This window comes from Melospiza melodia, chromosome 12, assembly GCF_035770615.1.
Source record: "Melospiza melodia melodia isolate bMelMel2 chromosome 12, bMelMel2.pri, whole genome shotgun sequence".
NCBI classification, from domain to species: domain Eukaryota; kingdom Metazoa; phylum Chordata; class Aves; order Passeriformes; family Passerellidae; genus Melospiza; species Melospiza melodia.
The window spans coordinates 15,401,094-15,420,776 of NC_086205.1; positions in this window are offsets into that span (position 1 = coordinate 15,401,094).

The window sequence follows — 19,683 nt, forward strand, 5'->3', positions numbered from 1 at the left end:
TTGCAGTTGGTTGCAGGGAATATGTTTTTGTTGGCTATATATAATTAATTTTGTTTTTTCATTTTATTAAGACAAAGTCATTATTTTGCCTGATGATGTTCCAAAGAAGAATATACTTGTTAAGTGGTATTAAATTGACAAATTATAGCACAGAGCAAGTGGGGCTGAGACACAAGTCTCCAGGAAAAAGATGTCTGTACTAGCTAAAGAAATAAATGTTTTTGTTCCAAGCTCTGAACAGATATTGCTCTAATAAGCTAAAATTAACCATCACTGTCACTTAATTTGATTGTTAAAATATTATTCTCCATATAGCTTCCTGTAATATCCCATTAGGGGCATATGATCACGTTCTAATCAGAAGGTGTTGGATTTATTGTGCTAGTTTGTTTAAACTCCAAATATAATTAATCTCCTTTTGTACTTCTCCCAAATAAGTAACACCAGAATGACATTTTTGTCTCCAAATGGATTACAGACATTGAGCGGGAGCCAGAGGTCATCCCCCCGCACTGCCATAATTATTGAAGCAAATATCTGCCTGCAGCCCCGGGTGTTTGGTGGGAGCTGAGGCTCCTGACCCAGCGCTCTGTGCCTGCTCAGACCAGGAGGACACTCTTCTGTTCCCCAGATGTGCCCATTGGGAGAGACCACGGCTGCGAGCTTCCATGCTGAGAGCAGCTGAAATTAGAGAGGCTTGATGTCCAGTGTTCAAAATCACTGTTAAAACTCTTTCCAAGTCAGGGTCCCGACTGTCTCTGACAGATAAAAGGGGTCCCATGCAATCTAGTTTCAATGTAGTCTTCTTTTGACCACCCTGAGATGACCTGGCACCTCTTCATGCACCTGCCGTAAAACTTAAAGGCTTCAGAAATTCTTTTCTTTGAAGTGTCCTAATAATAACAGTCCAACCTTTGATGTTTCTTCCTGTACCACATGCTTGAACTTCTTATAATCTGAAGTGTATAACCTTCAATTGCTACACACAAACGGGTTGCACATCTTGAGAACACAATGCTATAAACCTAATGCAAGCTGTAGTAATGATGGGTTTATTTCATTTGTATTTAGCACTTTACTTATATGGCATCATAAACCTAAACACTTAACACACCAATCAGGCATTAACCAGCCAGCCTGATTAGCATGGAGCAGAATTCACCCTCTGCAGCCTAGAGACAGAAGAAATAAACAAACTCATGTAAAATAAACTTTGTGTGCAAATATGATATTTTAGAAGATCCTTTTCACACTAAAAGTCGGAGAGAAAGTCTGCTTCCGATGGCTTTCAGAGAAGGTCAGAGAATGAGATCCCGTTCAGAGAATATTTTTTCAGTACATAAAATTTAACAGACCCCGAAAAAGCTGGGGAAAGTTATTTTTAAAAATACATTCCTAGCCTGATCGTTACCTCAGGTTTCTGTAAGTTTTTACAGAGCTCTCTGAGAATGTCTGTCCAGCTCTGTTTTATGTTACTTCACAGATTTTTAATATTCAATAGTCCTTATCCCTTGCAAATGTTTAGCTCTAAAAAGAGTTGTTTCTAATCTCTATTTTTAACTTGTACATCGGGGATGAATTTCATCCAAGATGTATCATTTATATAGCTCTGGGGAGAGAGAAAACACGTCCTCCATGTAGCCCCAGTCCTGCACGAGCTCATGAGCATGCTGAACTTCCCTTGCTTTAAGCCATTCCACTGAAAATTCTGAGTATCCACAGGGTGCTCTTCCAGCATTGTTTAAATTTCTGCCTTTCCTGTTAATCACTCTTTTGGGTGACTATTTTCAGCTGATTGTTTTTTATCTTGTGGTTTTCCAAAACTTCAGGACATTAGATGTAATCTTTCCCATTGACTGGAATTTTAAGATTTTTTTTATGAAAGTGAACCTTGTGGGGTTATTTAACTAAAAATTACTATTCACATTTTAGTGTAATGTCCTTTGTCCAGTTACTCAGAAGAACAGAAAGGGGATTTGTCTTCCTAACTAACATTTACAAAGGAATAATCACCACTGAAGAGCAAAATCCCTCCGAGCAAACCAGGGAGAAGGGTTCAGCCCCACTGCTCACACGCACCAGGAAGGAGAACATGTGGTTCTGTCCTCTCTGGAGTTCCAGTCTCCTCATCACATGTTTGCAGGGGATCTGAACAGAGCTCAGTTCAGCTGACCAAGATTCAACCCCTTTGGCTCTCACTGCAAGACCAGAAGCCAAATTTGTAAATTATCAAAAGGAGAGCAGTTCCAGATATACCAATGTAGCTGCTCAAATGGCCACAATAGAATGGGAAAAGAGCTGGAGAGGGTGACAAGTATGAACAGCACAGCTACAGCCTCCAGGCATGGGCAGGTAAAACACCCCGAGCCTCTTGGAACTGGAAAAAAATACTGAAATGACTAACAGAGACATAGTAAAGCTCCATAATACCAGAAATGATGTGGACAGGATGTATGAGGAAGGAGCTATCACTCTCCAGGAGAGCTGAGTGGCCATCAGATGAAACTTGTAAATGTCAAGTTCAGAAGGAAAATAGGGCATTCTTGATATACAGTGCATAGTTAGGGTAAGGAAGTCTTCACTGGAAGACACCTGGACTGCCAAAAATCTGTATGGATTTGAAAAACAGCTGGAGATATTAACAGAAAAGGAACTCAACAACACCAGTAAACAGAAACATGGCATCTATACAGGAGAAAAACCCACAAGAGGCTTCAATGCAATTCTAAGTACCACTGCACTGCAATAGTAAAGTTCAGGATATTGGTCTAGGTTGACCTTTAGCCTGGCCCAGTGCAGACACTTCTGCAGTTTGAAGAAAACTATAGAGATGTCTGACTCATTTCAACATCTTGGCCAGAGGTGCAGACCACTCTGAGAATGAGACAAATTCAAGAAAAGGCATACTGAGGTACACAGAGATATTTGGCCCTAGGTTTCTCAAAGGTAATAATAATATATAGTGATGGAACCAGACGTTTAACCTAAAGATCAAGTTCAAAGTCTTCTACCTGAAGGCAAAAAAAGCTGGTAAATGCTGGTTATTCATATTGTTTTGTAACATTTGTCTGACTTTCAAGTCACCAAAGAGACTGTAAAATTAGCAATTCTAAAGCAGAGTGAAAGGATCAGCATTTGGCTGTACAGTACTTACTTCTGCCCCAACCTCCAAAGCACGTTTCAGGTTTGCTGCATTTTGTTTTCTCTGCTGATGTTTTTCCACTGTCAGAGGCTCAGGGACCTCAGTGTGGTGTTACAAGCACCATTTCACATAATAAAGGCATTAGCACCTCCTTGGTTTCTGAAAAGATGTCTCTCCAGCCTAAAATTACTTTTGCCACTGTATCACTTTACAAGCTCTTTTCTAATTTGCCACCCTCTATAATTCTAGGTATTTTTCAGTCTGACTGCTTTGTAAGTATCTCCTTCCATTATGTAAAGTGGTTTCTTTTCAGATTCTAGATTGTAGAGCTACTCAAAATGAACAAAATTTTTTCACTCTCATTTTTCATTATCACGTTGCACTTAAACCATTTCTTATGGGAACTTAATAATGTTCTGTAGTTGATTAGACTTAAAAAGGTCTACATTCTTCTTTCAAACATGTACAAAGAGCTCCTATTGACTGACTTCAATTAACTGAATTTATTTCAATTCAACAGTCTAAATTAATTCTTCATCTAACTACTGAAGTCTAGTGAGCCAAATATTGTATGACAGCTGAATTTCACATCCAGACCCAAAGCAATATTTCAATGTTGTCTATTACATGGATGAACAAAAGAAGAATATTCAACACTGAAAACTGAGTGAAACACATACCATGACCTACACAGAAGTTTAGGTTTGATTAGGTTGGTCCTGATATTGTAACTATAACAATTCCACTCCTAGACCCAGAGATTATCACTGTGAAATCATGAGTGGAGTCATATCAACAACAGGTAGGTCTCCCTTAGGCTTCAGCAGAGGTCAGGGTTTCCCTACACATCTGCAGAATAATAGCATTGTGTTTATTTAAAGGAACTCAAAAATCAAAATAGAGCAATTAGGAAGCTTTCATAGGACAAACAAGCAGAGCAGGAAAAGAAAAAAGAGAAATCAAAGAAAACAAGAAGAAAGGCCAAACTGTGAGCATTTACATCTTCTACATATGGAGTTTGGAACTCCAGGTGGTTTCTGTTTTGCTCCTATTTGCTTCAGATATTGAAATATCCAGATGTCAGTACAAAAATACACTTGAAAACTATAAGGTTTTAAAAGAAATTGAAAGTCATGGTCTTTCCATTCTACTCTTTAACCAACACTTTTTCTAAAGCATAATCAGCTAATACAATCATAGCAAAAAAAATGTTCTGGTTTTACACTTCTGCTGTTACTATTTCCAGTTTTCAAACTAACTTAAAATGGAAGTCAGCTTTTGGAGTCAATGACTTCAGAGGGGTTTGGGTTAGTTCCAAGTTAGGATGCTTTTTTTTTTTTTAGTAAAACAGCAAGTATATCTACATAAATAAATATGTACTTTATCCCTCAGCTGATTGCCTGATTAACCAACTTTGGGACAAGAATAGCATTGTAGATAAGACCAAGGTTTATCTGTTGGAGTATCCTGTCCCAACAGTGGCTGGATGTGGGTGCCTGTAGAGGGAGGCCAAACACTCAGGGAGGCAAATGGCAATAGTCTCAATTCCAGCCATTTGTTGGACAGAAACTTCCTGAACCATTTCCTGAATGCTGAAACCAGTGTTTCTAGCTCTCTTTCAGTGGTGTTTTCATCTATTAAGTTGTCCAATCACCTCTTCAACTCTTATGAACTCTTGCATAACTGAGAGGTCTTATGACATCCTAGTATCCTGTGGCAAAATGTTAAGAACTCTACTACATACTGTGTAGAAAAGAATTTACTTTGGGTGCTTTTGCTGAGTGACATCACTGGAGCTCTTCCATTCCTGGATGTCATTGTAAGACAGTGAATAAATGTTAAGGTATTTTGATATGTGATGCTTTGTGATTTCATGCGCATTTGTCTTCTATAAAAGTGCCATTTTATGAAAATTAGTTTTTAAAAGAACCTTCCAGACATACAGACAATATACAGCTGATAGTGCTGAGCTGGTTAAATAAGCTGAATAAGACCATGAACAAAGTATCAGCCAACCAAAAAGTTGAAAGGATCTGAAAAATGTTTAAAAAAACCTGATTATCCCGAAATCATTGAGCATTCCTTTCAACAGAGCACTGCAATATCATTTCCTGCACAGGTGCCTGATGAGCACAGAGACTCCTCATCTGCTCATAGCAACCAATCCTGCTCAGAAAATGAATCACCTGCCTGAATGCCTCAATGGCTGGAAGTTGTTCCACCGTGCAAAATACTAAGTTCCACAATGGCAAAATACTGAGTGCATAAATGTAAGGCAAGGAGTTGTTATGGCTGTAAAAACAAAAATAAGTTGACATCTTTCCTCTGCCAAGAAGACAGTAGTCTCAGCTACTACAGCACTATTTTTTTATGTGGGGAGGGGGAAAATCTGTTACCCAACAAGTGCCTCCTGCCAAGAAACAAAATCAGCAATGTTCATTTTTGCAAAGGCTTTTTTGACTGGGAAGGTTTTTCTGCAATTCTGATGAGTTCTATGCTTTTATATTTGTGTTATAGACTACTCCTGATTCAGAGGAGATGCAGCTTCAAGTCACTACAAGATTCAGTGGCGACTCTTGCTATCTCCAAGCATAATGTTTGGGGAACACAAGGGGACAAATTGCATAACTGAGAGGTTTGCCTGAGATTTTCTCTCCCACATCATCTCATTTTCCCTACCCTGGTCTCATCATTTCAATCCTTTTCAGGTACCTAAGTGCCAAGCCAAATGAGTTTAAAAAAATCTTGTCATTATTATTAGAAATTAAGACACTGGAAAAGAACTTTAATGGGCTGCTTTGGATACCAGTGTTATCTGAAATACAGATTTCAGAATGCAATGATTTTGTTTAAAGGTTTTTTGAGTTGTTCAGCAAAGATGGGAAACTCAGACCATTAATGTCTCATTAAAACTCCAGACAAAACAGTTTGTATCAAGCTGTCAGTGCCTTAGACTCAAAAAAAAAGAGTTGAAATAGAGAAACATTTCCAGTTCACAAAGACTTTCTAGAGGAGCACATCTGGGTGTCCTGCATACCTGGAGTTCTTCAGAACTCCATTATTCAGAATTTATGGGAAAACGGTTCTTTTTAGAATTGAAAATATTTTTTCTATTGATGAGGAACACCACCAATACTTCTTTGAAGAAAAGGAAGTAAGGTTATTTGACAGAAACTGGCTTTCCTGCAAGAGTAGTCTTGATTACTTTCCTGAATAACAGCAACTCCCTTCTGAGACATGTTTTAGCCCTCCCCTGTTCCTTTTGAATGCTTTTCCAGTTCTGTACCATGAAAGCCACACACACAGTGACACCAAAACCATTTGCAAAAGAAAACAAAAGCCCATGTTATGCATACAAGGAAGTCTCAAATGAAGACTTTTCTTGGTCAGCCTTCACATCCTTTAAAATCTGTTCTCCATCTCCTTGAAGAGAAAGGGATCCCATCCATGTCTGCCTAGAGAATGGGTACAGATCCACATTTATCCTGCCTCCCACACACAGAGCTCATGAAGCTCTGCTCGTGCAGCTCCTCACACCTGGGAGGAGAAGCCAGCCATTGTCTAGCAGCTCATCACCCAAGGTGACACCAAACATTATATTCTACCTGCTGAGCTGTAAAGGGGGTTGAAGGTCCCAGTCAAGATGAGTGGCCTTCACCCGGCCATGACTAAAATTATTTAAATTTGAAGCTACGGCAAAGTGGTCTCATAATGAAGCAGAGCCAAAAGAACACTGTGTGAAGTCACAGAAAGTCATAACACAGAGACTTTCTGTCACCAGCACTGCTGAGCAGCAAGCACAACATGAGAAGGATGTTCTTCAAAATTCAGATGGGTGAAGCTGAGGAACAGTGGTGCTCTGAGAGATTTCATTTACAACTGGTATTTAGCTGGGGCTCCTGAGAACATGCTTCCTTAGGCACAGAAATAGACATTAAAGTGCCATTTCTGATATTCTGATAACTCTCCCTTCATAGATCCTAAGCTAGGAAATCAATTGATGCTGTTTATTTTCCAGATTTCTTTCTCCATTCCCAAGCTGTCTCCTACATACATTCCAACCCCAAAATATGAGTTTAGCAGTAGTTGGGAAAGGAGGATTGACTGGCTCACCTCTTGAGGTCTTCTCCAGTCCTATAACTTTATGATCCAGTGTCTCAAGTGCAGAAAACACCTAGTTTTCTGTAAAAGCTAATTTTCTGGTAGAAATTTAAGTCTCCAGAGAACTGTGGGTCACTGCAAAATTATAAGGTTCTTACTGATACCTTGGGCCTAGATCCAAACAGAACATAAATCACCTAAAATGAGTCTTAAACAAAATGTAAAAATCCACAACTCGAGTCCAAAAACTCTCTGCAGAGCTGCTATAAAATATTATTGCACTTGCACTTTTTTTTTTCCCTTACCTTAAAAAAAAAGTAATAAATCACTTAGAAAATTTCTGTGTGAACACGTACACAATACTTTCTGTTTTCATCTGCTGACAAGCAGCTTGGCACCACTCCCATTCTTAATTCCAGTGGAGATACTGAAAGCAGTCACTCCTGTCCCTGTGAGGAGATTGGCCTTTGCAAAGCACAGACTTGAGCCCTCCTCAACATCCAGGGGCTGCAGCAGGTTGATTTCAACACACAGCTTAAAAAATGATCTATTTGGGGCTCCTAGGAGACAGCATCCTGAAAGGCATCCTTGGAGCATCCTAGTCAGACTGAAAGCCAAAAAGAGCAGGTTCAAATCCAACCCACCAAGGGATGTTGACTTGGAAGCCTGGTAAGCAAAGCACACACAGCCAACCTCCCTGCAGACCCTTCAGAGCTGTGCTCTCCATCCTTTTACAAAGACCTGCCCCCAGTTAAAAAGCAACATGAACAACTGCTAGGAAATATAAAAGAGCCCCAAGGGGAGCCCAGGTCAGGCAGCAGCTGGTGAGTGTGGCAGACAGGGCAGTTCCTTAGGAAGGGAATGGTGAGAACACTGATATTAAGAGCATCTTCTGAAGGAAATGAAGGAACAATGCTGTTTGCAAGAGGGACAGGGCAGAACTGACCACCTGCAGCATGTGCCAAGCTGGCTTCTATTGACTCAAAAAGGACTATCCTGCTCTGGATCCAGTTGGATTTTTAACACTGAAATGCAAATGCTATTAAGTTTATTACTGATGATAAGCTAATATTATTAAAGGCTGATTTTCCTCTCTTCATCATATTTTCCTTGCAGTTTAAGTGCACATATCCTATTTAATGAAACAAAGGTGGGTTTCAAAAAAAAAAAAGCATTAATGGGGTCTGAGGTTAGGTTTCTAATTGAAATTTAGACAATTCAGGAGAGGTTTAGGGCTAAGGGGCATTCTGTACATGAAAACATCTTCCTCCTTTGGCCAGCTAGTCAGAGGGGTGAGCTTGTCTGACGGGCTGGCAGGGCACCCTCCCCAGAACACAGCCTGGGGTTGGAGGGTCCCTGTCTCTCTGCCTTCCCCTGCCAAAGAGCCAGCACACATCCACTGCTGAGACATGAGATTTTCCTTTTAGAATAATTCAACAGGAATTAAGGGGGATCTTTAATCTTCACCAACACGGAATTCATAATCAGTCCTTATCTTCCACAATGTTCTTTAAGACCCCAGCACACAACAGCAGAGTAAGTCATAATGTATTTCATAAGGAAATAGTATTTCTGCAGTGGAAATTTCCTTTCTTTTTGATAACCTCTTCTTGAGCTTCCATTCAAATGTACACAAAAAATTTCTCTGTGAATCTGCAGGTATATCATAAAATGCATTTTAACATCCACAGGAATGTTTCTATATTTCATACCTTGTTGTTTTGTTTTTTTTTAATTTAAGCAACATATATTTCAATGGAAATCAAAATAATGAGACTAAGAGGCTATGCCATATTCTCTAGAAACTTTATTTCCCTTTCTCTTTTTTTTTTCCATTTCTACTTTTGCCACCATGGCCACTACCAGAAGACGGGAGAGGGAATTTCTGGCTGCAGATCTCTGAGGGATGCACTGATCATGCAAAGGCTAGTGATGTGAGACACTGAACTACGAGCACTCTGAGGCACCACAGTGGTATTTTACATTAAAACATTTAGGACTGAGGAAGGTGGTGCCAAAGCCATGCTAGATTTTTGGTTTGTTTAAGAAAAGTAAGATAAACGTGGCAGTATAAATTCATAACACAAAATTCTGCTAAAAGTAGCTTCAGCAGAGGATGGATTAGCTCTGCAGAGCAGGACAGACAGACACCATTCTCCAGCCATGTCTTAACTCCCAGTCTTGCACACTGAGGGTCAGGTACTCTCCTGCTGTGTCACGGAAAGGTCTCTCTGCTGTGTTTGCCTGGCCTTGCCCTGGGACAGAGCCACAGAGCAGAGAGATGAGAGCAGAGCACCAGCCCAGCCCCAGAGCTGGAGCTGGATGGACCTGTCTCCAAACAGCAGAGGTCTGACTTGGTTTTCCAAACTTCCATCAAGGAGATTTCTACTCACACCCAGACAATCTGTTCCATGTTTCACCAGCCCAGCAGCCAGAAATTCTGCCCTAATGTCCAGCCTAATCTTACCTTCCTCTAAATATCAGCCAATTTTTTTGTGACCAACAGCTACAGAGAATTAAACAGTGGATGGCCTGTTCTTTGTTATTACCTCTTCATCCCAAAACAAAAATTAGGCCGCTCATTCTACTCCTTTTAATTCTAAAGAAAGCAAATTATTGCATCCTTTCATTGAAGAAGACATTTGCAAACTTCCTGCTTTTGTTTGCTGCTGGATTCCCAGCAGTTTGGCTCCCCCTCAGCATGGCCAGGAGGGCTGGATGTGCACAGCAGCAGCCTCCCCTCGCTCACAGACACGGTGCCACCATCACTGCACAGCTCTGCCCTGTCACTGAGACACCCTGACACGTGCAGAGCCTCTTCTGCCACCCAGGCAAGGAGACATTGCAGTTGTGTGCATGCCTTGGCTCCTTCTGAAGGGCAGCACCATGTGCTTGCAAAGGAACACTTGTAAGCAAACACAAATACAAATTGTGGACGGCTAGTTTTTCGTGATCTTTCTAGAATTTCTGCTTTCTTCTGTGTCATGGCATGAATAAAAGGAGCAAGTATAAAATTGCACCTATTCAACAATGCTCAATAACAAGGCACTGAGTATTGTACAAATGAGCATATTTGATTTAATCAAAATAAGTGTTGTAGGAAAATCACGTAGGTTTAATTTTTGAAAAGCTATTAAGTTTCAAATTAAATGGAAGATTAAAATAAAAATGAGCTTTAGCTGTAAGTGGAGGCTAAATTTGGTCAATTTTTGTTGTTTATCTGTGCATAAAGTCCTTGCATTTACCATTTGACAAATCCTCTAATAAAATACTTGCTGCAATCAGGTGAAGTAGGTTATTAATGGTTCTAAAAAAGATATACAGGATTGCCTCATCCTGAGGCAATTAAGTCTGTGAAGTAAGTGTGTTTAATATCTCTGGGGGCCTGACTGAAATGAAACAGGTGATCTTTCTACAATTCCCATTGTTTCATTTAGAACGCCTTGAATTTTGTTTGTTTTTAGCTGAAGGATGACTCCCTGCTTTATCTCTCTTTTGTTAAGACTCCAGTTTGGGAACTTTCAAGGGCTGCACGTGCCGCATCAGAAGCTGAGTGGAAAATTTCAAGCACCACTACAAAGCAGCAGCAATGATCCATGTGAAGCCCTCCCAACCCACATTGACTCTCAGTCTCTTGACTGAGCTGTGCTGCTGCCATCATTCCCACCCTGGGCAGTGCTGCTCACATCATCTCCCACCCTGGGCACTGCTGCTGCTCACATCATCTCCCACCCTGGGCAGTGCTGCTCACATCTCCTAGTCTGAGCAGGAGATGCTGTTGCCATCATCTCCCACCCTGGGCAGTGCTGCTGCCATCATTCCCACCTTGGGCACTGCTGATGCCATCTCCCAGCCTGGGCAGTGCTGCTATTCACATCTCCCACCCTGAGCAGTGCTATTCACATCTCCCACCCTGGGTCACAGCAGCCCAGAGCTCACCCTGGCCAGCTCCTCCCCAAAGCAGTTTGCCCACAGCATCCCCCATGTGGGGGTACCCTGGTGCCCCCTCTCTGGGCTCCCCAAGGGGCTCAGGGCCCGCGGGGAAGGGCAGGGGGCTGAGGTGTCACAGCCTCCCTGCTCAGCCCCAGCAGCTCAAGGGAAGAGCTCCAGACCCCCAGCTTCAGGCACCTCTGTGTGGAAGACAAATGCTTTACCCCCTGTTTTCTGAGGGATGGATTGTGTATCCATCAGGGTGCTGTTTGGCCCTTTGCTATAAAATCTTGTCTTTTTCATTTCTCCTTTTTTCCTCTGCTGTGTTCTTTTTTTTCCACCCTGGATTTATTAGCAGGGATGGTTTGTGGAGGTATGGTTAATTACTAGAGCTTATGGCCTGCTGTGATTGAAAGCTGATCTCACCAGTTTGGGGTCTATGTTATATTTATTCTGTATGTAATTAAATCAGAATACCATAACTATGCATAATGTTGGAAAATGAGATTTTTTTTTTCCAGGGGAAGCACATCTGAAAGGTATTTTCTTCCTGCAGTACTGAATTTCTACAAAACTCTGCACTTTGCACGCGCACACAAACAAGCAAACAGCCAAAAGGCTGTTGAGGTCTATGATCTAGATGAAAACAAACATTAGCTTATCAGATCTGTGTGACCCATTAAAAATAAAGAAGGAATTCAAGCAAACCATGGTAAAGGCTGCCCATACATCTTGGGGTGCTCATAGCACCACAGACACACTAAAGGCTTGCAGAGGAGTGCCAGCGCAGCAGGCTGAACACAAACAGCACATCCTGGAAGCAGCAGCATCCAATGGAACACAGGAGATTTGGCTGAGGAGGCCCTCACATAAAACAAGTTGTGGGAGGCCAGGCCACTGCTCTATGGGGATCAAAACTTCTCCTGACTTCCCTGCTTGGGGAGGGGGGACCAGACCAGTCTGGGAGAGGAGATCAAACACTGTTTACACCGAGGTAAATCAAGCAGAACACTGCACAGCTCACTGAACCATACCAGAATTAGGCCAGACATATCATATCTAGAGGCTCCAATTTTTTTTTCTCTGCTACACATAAAACTGAACTCTGCCAAGGCCCTTGTTGTTCACCAGTGTGACAATGGTCTGAAATTAGAGGCCCCTAGAATATCTGAAATCTTTGGTCTGGAAATTTATCTCCTTGCCTCTATATATAGCTGATGTTCAGGAGAAAGAGTTTGCCATCTGATGTAATGGGATGAATGATACAGCCAATAACACTCAAAAAAGCCTTTGCAAGCCAAAGCAAAAATAACTAAATCAAGCCCCCAGCCTTTCACCACAGCAAAGCAAACTTATCTCAGGGCGCACCAAGTAAGACAAGGGTGACGTTGTAACCAGGAAATTACCTTCAAGGTTTAAGAAAAGCAACAATGCAGGAGAGGAAATTTAAATTTAAAATTTAAAAATAAATAAAAATATATTTTAAAATAAATAAATAAAGCCTTTTCCTAGAGAATAAATGTGTGTTCCCCTCTGCCTAAAAGTGGTGAATGTAGGACAAGAATAAGTCAAGTAGAAATTCAATGAACAGCCAATGTGCACTAAGCAAAGGAATTCCCAATGAAATCTTTTTAGGACCTTACTGTCTAGAAAAGACCTTTTGCTTTGTCACTGCCCCAGAAAGTAAAGAGCAGGCCTGCCAGTCTGGGCTGTAGATAACACCACAAAACTGTGAAATGCCCAGGCATTACATTACTTACAAATTCACTTATTGGGAATTAAGCCATGGTACCCAGAGCCACAGCTGCTGGAGGAAAGCATTTCAAGGAAGCCATCACAAAGTTCTATTTCTACAACACAGCTGCCATCTCCCTGCCCACCCAGGAGCTCTCCCCTGTGTCAGGATGAGCTCCAGAGAGCCAAGTGCAGCAGGACAAGGTGGGCAGTGCAGTGCCAGCAGGGCTGATGGCAGCAGCCACCGCCAGATGTGGCACCCCTGGGTGTCCCCAGGCACCTCAGTGTCACAGCACAGCAGCCAGGGCAGCTCAGAAACCTCAGCACCCACACAAATGCACCTCGCCACAAGATCCTGCAGGAACTGGGGGATTTGCAAGGGTTCCATCTCAGGTGTACAGAGCCCTGAGAAAATGATCATAAAAATAAAAAGTGCATTGCTGAATTCCTACATCTCCTGACTCTTTTAAATTGGCTAAAAGCCAGCGATCCAGGAATTCTGCTGAGTTTTTTGTTTGTTTGTTTTATTTTTATTTCAGCAGTGAGCAGGTTCAGATAATCTCATTAAATAACTTATCAGTGGTAGCAATGTTAAGAAATCCTATTCCCAGCTACATGAAGTACCAGTCTATACCACATTTTAATCTACCATTTTTTTCACAAGTGTCAGCACATCAGATTGTCCTCTTTATTGTCATACAAGGCTATTTTTCAATAAATAAACCAAATGTTAAAAATAATCCTCCACTGTGGTTATATGTAGAGACAAAATCCCAACTGCAAGGCTGTTTCCCACACAAAAAGCTATGAGATTTCATAAGATCAACAATAGAACAAGGTGTTGGTATATGAAAGTAAAAATGTCACTATCCATCATCCATAACAATAGTAATTTCATTAATTGTAAGGCTTATATACGAGCTATACAGACAATTACTAGATTTCTGAAAAATTTTAGTCAGAGGAAGTAAGAGAGTTCAGATAAAATCATAAATGTGCTGAAAGTCCCTCAACACCACCACTACCTTGCATGCAATAATTATGTTGTCATTTGTGCTCAGGGAGAACAAACAAGAAAAAGACACAGATCCCTGACTCCTCCAAAGAAAATGTTTGCTCAAGAAACACCAAGTAGAAAACACTTTCACAAATCTTATTGTGCCCAAGAGGAGCTGTAAGCAGCACAGCAGACATTTACACTTGCCAGAACTCCATTCTAAATGACCTATTCAATACAAACGACTGCCTGGCATTGTAATTGCTGCACTGCTCTTCTGCTTGTGTTTATTGTCCTAAAGCAGATGCACGGCAAACTTTGCAAAATTAAATTATCACGTGTAAAGTTTGTTCTTCCTGTCATGTAGCTGGTGTCCTGGATACTTTGATGAAGCAATTGAGACTGAAATCCCTAAATTTTACTGCATTTTGTTTTTAAAAAACAGTGTTTCTTTGCATCTTAAGGTAAACAATGGACTTTGAAGTCTAGGTATAATTAAATATGAAAAGGAACAACGTGATGATGAGTCATGCATATGGTATTTATTTAATACAGCATTCTTCCCAATTTAGCTTTTGCTTCTGAATTAGCAATCTATTAAAATAGATGGGGTTGTTCACACCAACACCAACAGTTTATTTCAGCCTCCCTCAAATAATGTGCAATTTTTGGTCTGGAAGTTATTTTTGTATCAAAATCTCTGTGACTAAAGCTGCTACACTCAACTTTTTGCTATTTCTTTTAGATGAAAAGTGAAAAGTTAATGCACAATTGTTCAACAAGCGGGAGGTGAAATGCTGCAGCACAGTCCCTACCCACCAACCCATGAAATACATGAAGCTTTCTTCACATCCCCTGTTTAAGCAGGACGCCCACAATGCCTTCACTTAGGAGTCTGCATAAGAACAAATGGCATAATATCTCAAACTTAAGAGATACAATATGTTTGCAAATTATTTCCATAAGTATGTTAGTAAATGAAAAGAGAAATTTTATATCAAAGCAGAGGAAAAGAGTGGGAGTTCTTCACCAAACAGCTTGTCTCCCAGTAGAAAGTATGTTTTCAGGTTCATATATGCTAAAAAAAAACATTTAAAACTCTAAAGCTGTGCCCATTGCTACCAGGTGGATATATCTGGAATGTTCTTGTTCATGGGAAACACTTGGATGACAACTAAATTCCAGGGAAGAGCACTATAAAACTGTGTTCTGTTTTCCATTAGAAATTGCTCCCTCCATATTTTTCACCACTCTTTGCACACTTCCTTCAATACATTGAGACCTCAGACGTCAGGATAACATATTTTTTCTTTGGCTCCCAGTTAAGAAAAAGTTGTTTGATTTCAGAGACATACAGGTACAAAATCAGCCACATTTTCAGTATTTGTACATGTGCTAAACCTTATTCCCAGTGACCTGGTAGGTATAAGAATTAGAGGCCTGGAAAATTCAAATTAAATACTTACATTGACACTCAGGGCTGTTAGCACTCATGATGATTTTAAAAGTCAGATCCTTGCTTCTTTTGGAAAAGTGGTCACCTGCACAGTGAAAGGTTTTCTTAGGAATCTCTCTGCAACCTCAGTACATGGTGCCAAACAACCTCAGTGATGCACACGTTAGTTGGGAACCTCACAAGTCCAGCTCCCAGTCCCCCCACATTGCAAAGGTCACATTTTCACTTGGATTGCCCTTTGTCTCTTAATATGGTAATTACATAATGAAATACCTAAAACACCACACTAATTCTACAAAATACCAATCCTTTACTACCAAAGCCTGCCTTAGTATCCTCAAAACTTGTCCCACTTGCTGGGAGCAATGCCAGAGGATTTGTGTGCAGTCTAAACCTCTTCCCCTTTAGCATAATGGTGCTACAAGACTGAGTTTATATTATTTTATTTTTTCAGTACCAAATCTGTGATTTCTCTTATCTAAAAGATATCAGATCTAACTAGAGAGAGTGAAGAGAATCAGTCATCTGCCTCAAAGGCAGGATCATCCACTCATGTCATCCCCTAGCAGAGCCTTGTCTGGCTTCTCCACCATGGAGAATAACCCAAAAACTCCTTAGGTCAGTTCCAACACCCAGCTCTTCTTACACAGAGACCTCAGCCCACCTCTACCCCAAATTCCCTTTGGTACAATTTCAGCCCACTCTCTTCTGCTGCCTGCTGTGGGGAGAGCAAGTGCTCAGCCCTTGCTCAGGCCTTTCCCTCAACAATGACTTTTTCTATATTCAGTTCTTCTAAGCCTTACCCTCTCTCCACTAATTTTTTTCTCTCACAAATCATGCCTAGGCCTACAATTTCTTAGTTTTCCTCTACACACAAAACCCAGATATTAATTACCTACCAGTAACCTACTAGGTCTCCTTCTCTCCCTTAGCAGGAGCATTCAAACAAGGAAAAGAGGAAAAAAAAAAAAAAGGCAGTAGTGCTTTCTCATATATATAGCCATGGGCCAGGGCCACAGGTGATATAAATTGACACAGCTGTACCTTGTTAAAGGGCTATGTAAATTCAGAGTTTAGTAGGGTAACTTGTTTTGCTGGTGCTTTAGGAGAGAGATAGGAGAAAGAAAGATTAGATCTTCCTTTTTTATTTGTGACTGTATGAGAAATTCAGAGAGTTGTGGGGGACACATTAGTCACTGTTTCAGAGGTTTTTGTGTTGCTGACCTACAGGATCCCTCAGATGCACCCACGGGTGTGCAGAGGCAAATTTAATTTTCCCTTCCTGCTCTGAGCTTGTTAAAGTAAAACAGCAGCATGTTACATCCCCCTAGCGCAGAGCAGCTTTCCCACGAGGAGATTGACTTTTTACTGGAAGCCCGAGGTGGGGAGGGGCTGTCCCCGGTCACCCAGGGCCCCCCAGTGCCCTGTGACGCCCAGGGGGCAGAGGGGCACTCTGCACAGAGGGGCGCTCCGGGAAGGAGCAATTGCAACCGGAGCTGCCCAGCGCGCTCCGAACCCACAGAAAGTCACAAATCAAATTTTGTCTGACTGATGCTGCTCAGTCCCACAGAAGAGGGTCCCTGAGGGGGCCGGGGGGTACCGGTGGGGTGGGGGGCACGCCGAGGGACTGTGATGGGCTCCGTCCATCTTCCAGGGAAGCGCGTCTCTCCTCGCTTACAAAAAGTTGACATAACTGAGTTGAAAAGTAGGTTAATGAGTAGTGTGTGCCACAGCTCCCCGGCAGTGACTGACTTCAGGTGCCGCACATGACTGCTGCTCTGCCGCAAAAAGCTTTGTTTGCACCTCGCTTTGTAGCCCCGAGTGTCTGAATACTGAGCAACGCTGGGTGTTTGATTTCTTTGAAATGCACTCGCGTTATGCCAATAAACTCTATCCTTTAATCGAGTTATTTTTTTAGTGTAATGAAAATATTTACAGCGCTTTGCGACTATATATGTGACTTTTGGCAATGAAGCCATTTTTCCTTTATCATCGGAGCTCACCGATGTCCGTGAGAGGGGGGATGTGGTGGCAGCGAGGGACTGGATGGGGTCAGCAAACTCCTGCGCGGGGACTGACCCCGGCCAGGGTTGTCTGGGGTTTTGATTTGGGGTTTTTTTCATAAGACTGAAATATTTACATTTCTGAGAAGATCTTGGTGAGCTCGGCCGAGCCCAAGCCCCTGCTCTGGCCGTGGGAAGTCAGAAAACCTTTCCACCTTTCCACTGCTCTGGACCGGAGCTGTCCCCGCCACCCAGCCTGGACCCGCAGGAGAGTGCGGCGCTGGCGGGGCGCGATTCATGTCGCGACAGACACAATGTCGGGATGGCGGTGACAGGCGGAGGGCAAGGCCGGCCCCGGGCAGCACATTGCGGAGCTGAGCCTGACCCAGCCCCGGGATGCGCTCAGCTTTCCAAAGGCCTCTGGCACAATTATCTTCTCTTTTGCTTTTTTCCTGAAATTACCTGAATGAGAACGCGCGAGGGAAGGCACGCGGGGTTAACGTGGGATTAAACACGGGGGAGATACAGAGTGAATTGCTGCTGCTCGAACGAGGCTGCGCGCAGTACTGTGTACTGAGGAGTCCTACACAGCAAGTTCCTTCCTCCCTGCCGCGGTGGTTTCCCTGCGAGCCTGCTGAGAACGGCCCCCGCTCCTTGTGACCCCCAGGAGCACAGAAACCCCGGCCGTGCCTCCCGCCCGTCCACTGACCCGCCCGAGTGTCCCCTACAGGGCCCTGGCTCTCCCTGCCTTGCTCTCCCCTGGCTGTGCCGCCGTGCAGGGCGCAGCTCCTCGAGGAGGAGGAGGAGATGTCTCGGCCAGGTCCCCTGCGCCGGCTGGGATCGCTGTTCCAGGGTGAGCAAGTGGCCGGAGATGGCGGAAAGCCGAGCATAAGGACAACCCTGGGAGCTGCGCCTTGGGAGGGCGCGGAAGAGGGGTCGGGACACGGGTTCCAGGGAGCCGGGGGGGCTGAGAGCGCCTCTTTTAGCAAAGACATCGGCAGCCCGTTCAGAGACCTCCTCTTCCTCCTCTTCTTCCTCCTGCCATGTGCAGCGAGAGCCCGGAGCAGGCTCAGCTGTACCTGCCTGCTCTGCCCAGCCCCGCTCCGGAGCGGAGAGCAGAGCTGATCAGCTGCTCCCTTCCGAAACCCCGGGCCCCACTTTGGTGCGGTTTTCTCTTTCCCGTGCTCCCTGTAAAGCCAAGCAAAATCAAACCCAGTTGTCTTGATCTGATCCAAAGGATGTACCAGACCAAGTCCGTTTCTAGCAGAAATGTCCTTGTTTCAATTTCCGCTGAAGTCTATTGCTTTTTCTTCTCAGGCAGGCAGCCGTGCAGCCACCGTTTTAATGTGCGGGGTGAACTGTAAGGTCACCGGGGTTTTCGAGTTTTCCTGTGCTCTAGGAAACTTTTTAATTTTTATTTGCAGGGAGATGAACGAGAGAGGTATCCAGTCAATCCCTCTCCCATTAAAACACTTGTAATTTAGACCCTGCCTATTGACTTTACCTGGCTGTGATGGGGCGGGGTTACGGGAAAGAGCCTCTAAAAAAAAAAATCCACACCTCCTTCAAATGGCCACTTTGGGAGAGCCAGGGTCTGCTCTGCTGCAAACGCAGTCTAGTCCGGCTATTTATACTGTGCTCTCCAAAGCTTGCAGGCTTCACGGAGGAGAAGCGAAGTGTTCTGGAATCGGTTCAGAACGTGTTCTGATGCACAGACAAACTTCTGGAAAGTATCTGATCATTGTGCCCGAGCGCGCGGACCCGCCTCCCGTCTATGGGAATAAAGCGAAAGAATTCGACCTAAAGAAAGCCGCAGAACTTAATTAATTCGATGCTTTAATGGTTATAGAATCTGCAAAACACTAGTATTAATTTAGACCCTGGCATCTGGTTTCACTGAGGTTCATGTTGGTGTGCGCGGTGCCCACCCCGGGCAGCGGGGAAGGAGCTCGGGAGGGCTGGGCACGGGTGGGAGCTGGGCACGGGTGAGAGCTGGGCACGGGTGGGAGCTGGGCACGGGTGAGAGCTGGGCACGGTTGAGAGCTGGACACGGGTGGGAGCTGGGCACGGGTGGGAGCTGGGCACGGGTGGGAGCTGGGCATGGATGAGAGCAGGGCACGGGTGAGAGCTGGGCACCGGGGAGCTGGGCATGGGTGAGAGCTGGGCACGGGGGAGCTGAGTACGAGTAGGAACTGGGCATGGATGGGAGCGGAGCCTGCTGGGCACGGGGGAGCTGGGCATGGATGAGAGCAGGGCACGGGTGAGAGCTGGGCACGGGTGGGAGCTGGGCTCGGGTGAGAGCAGGGCACGGTGAGAGCAG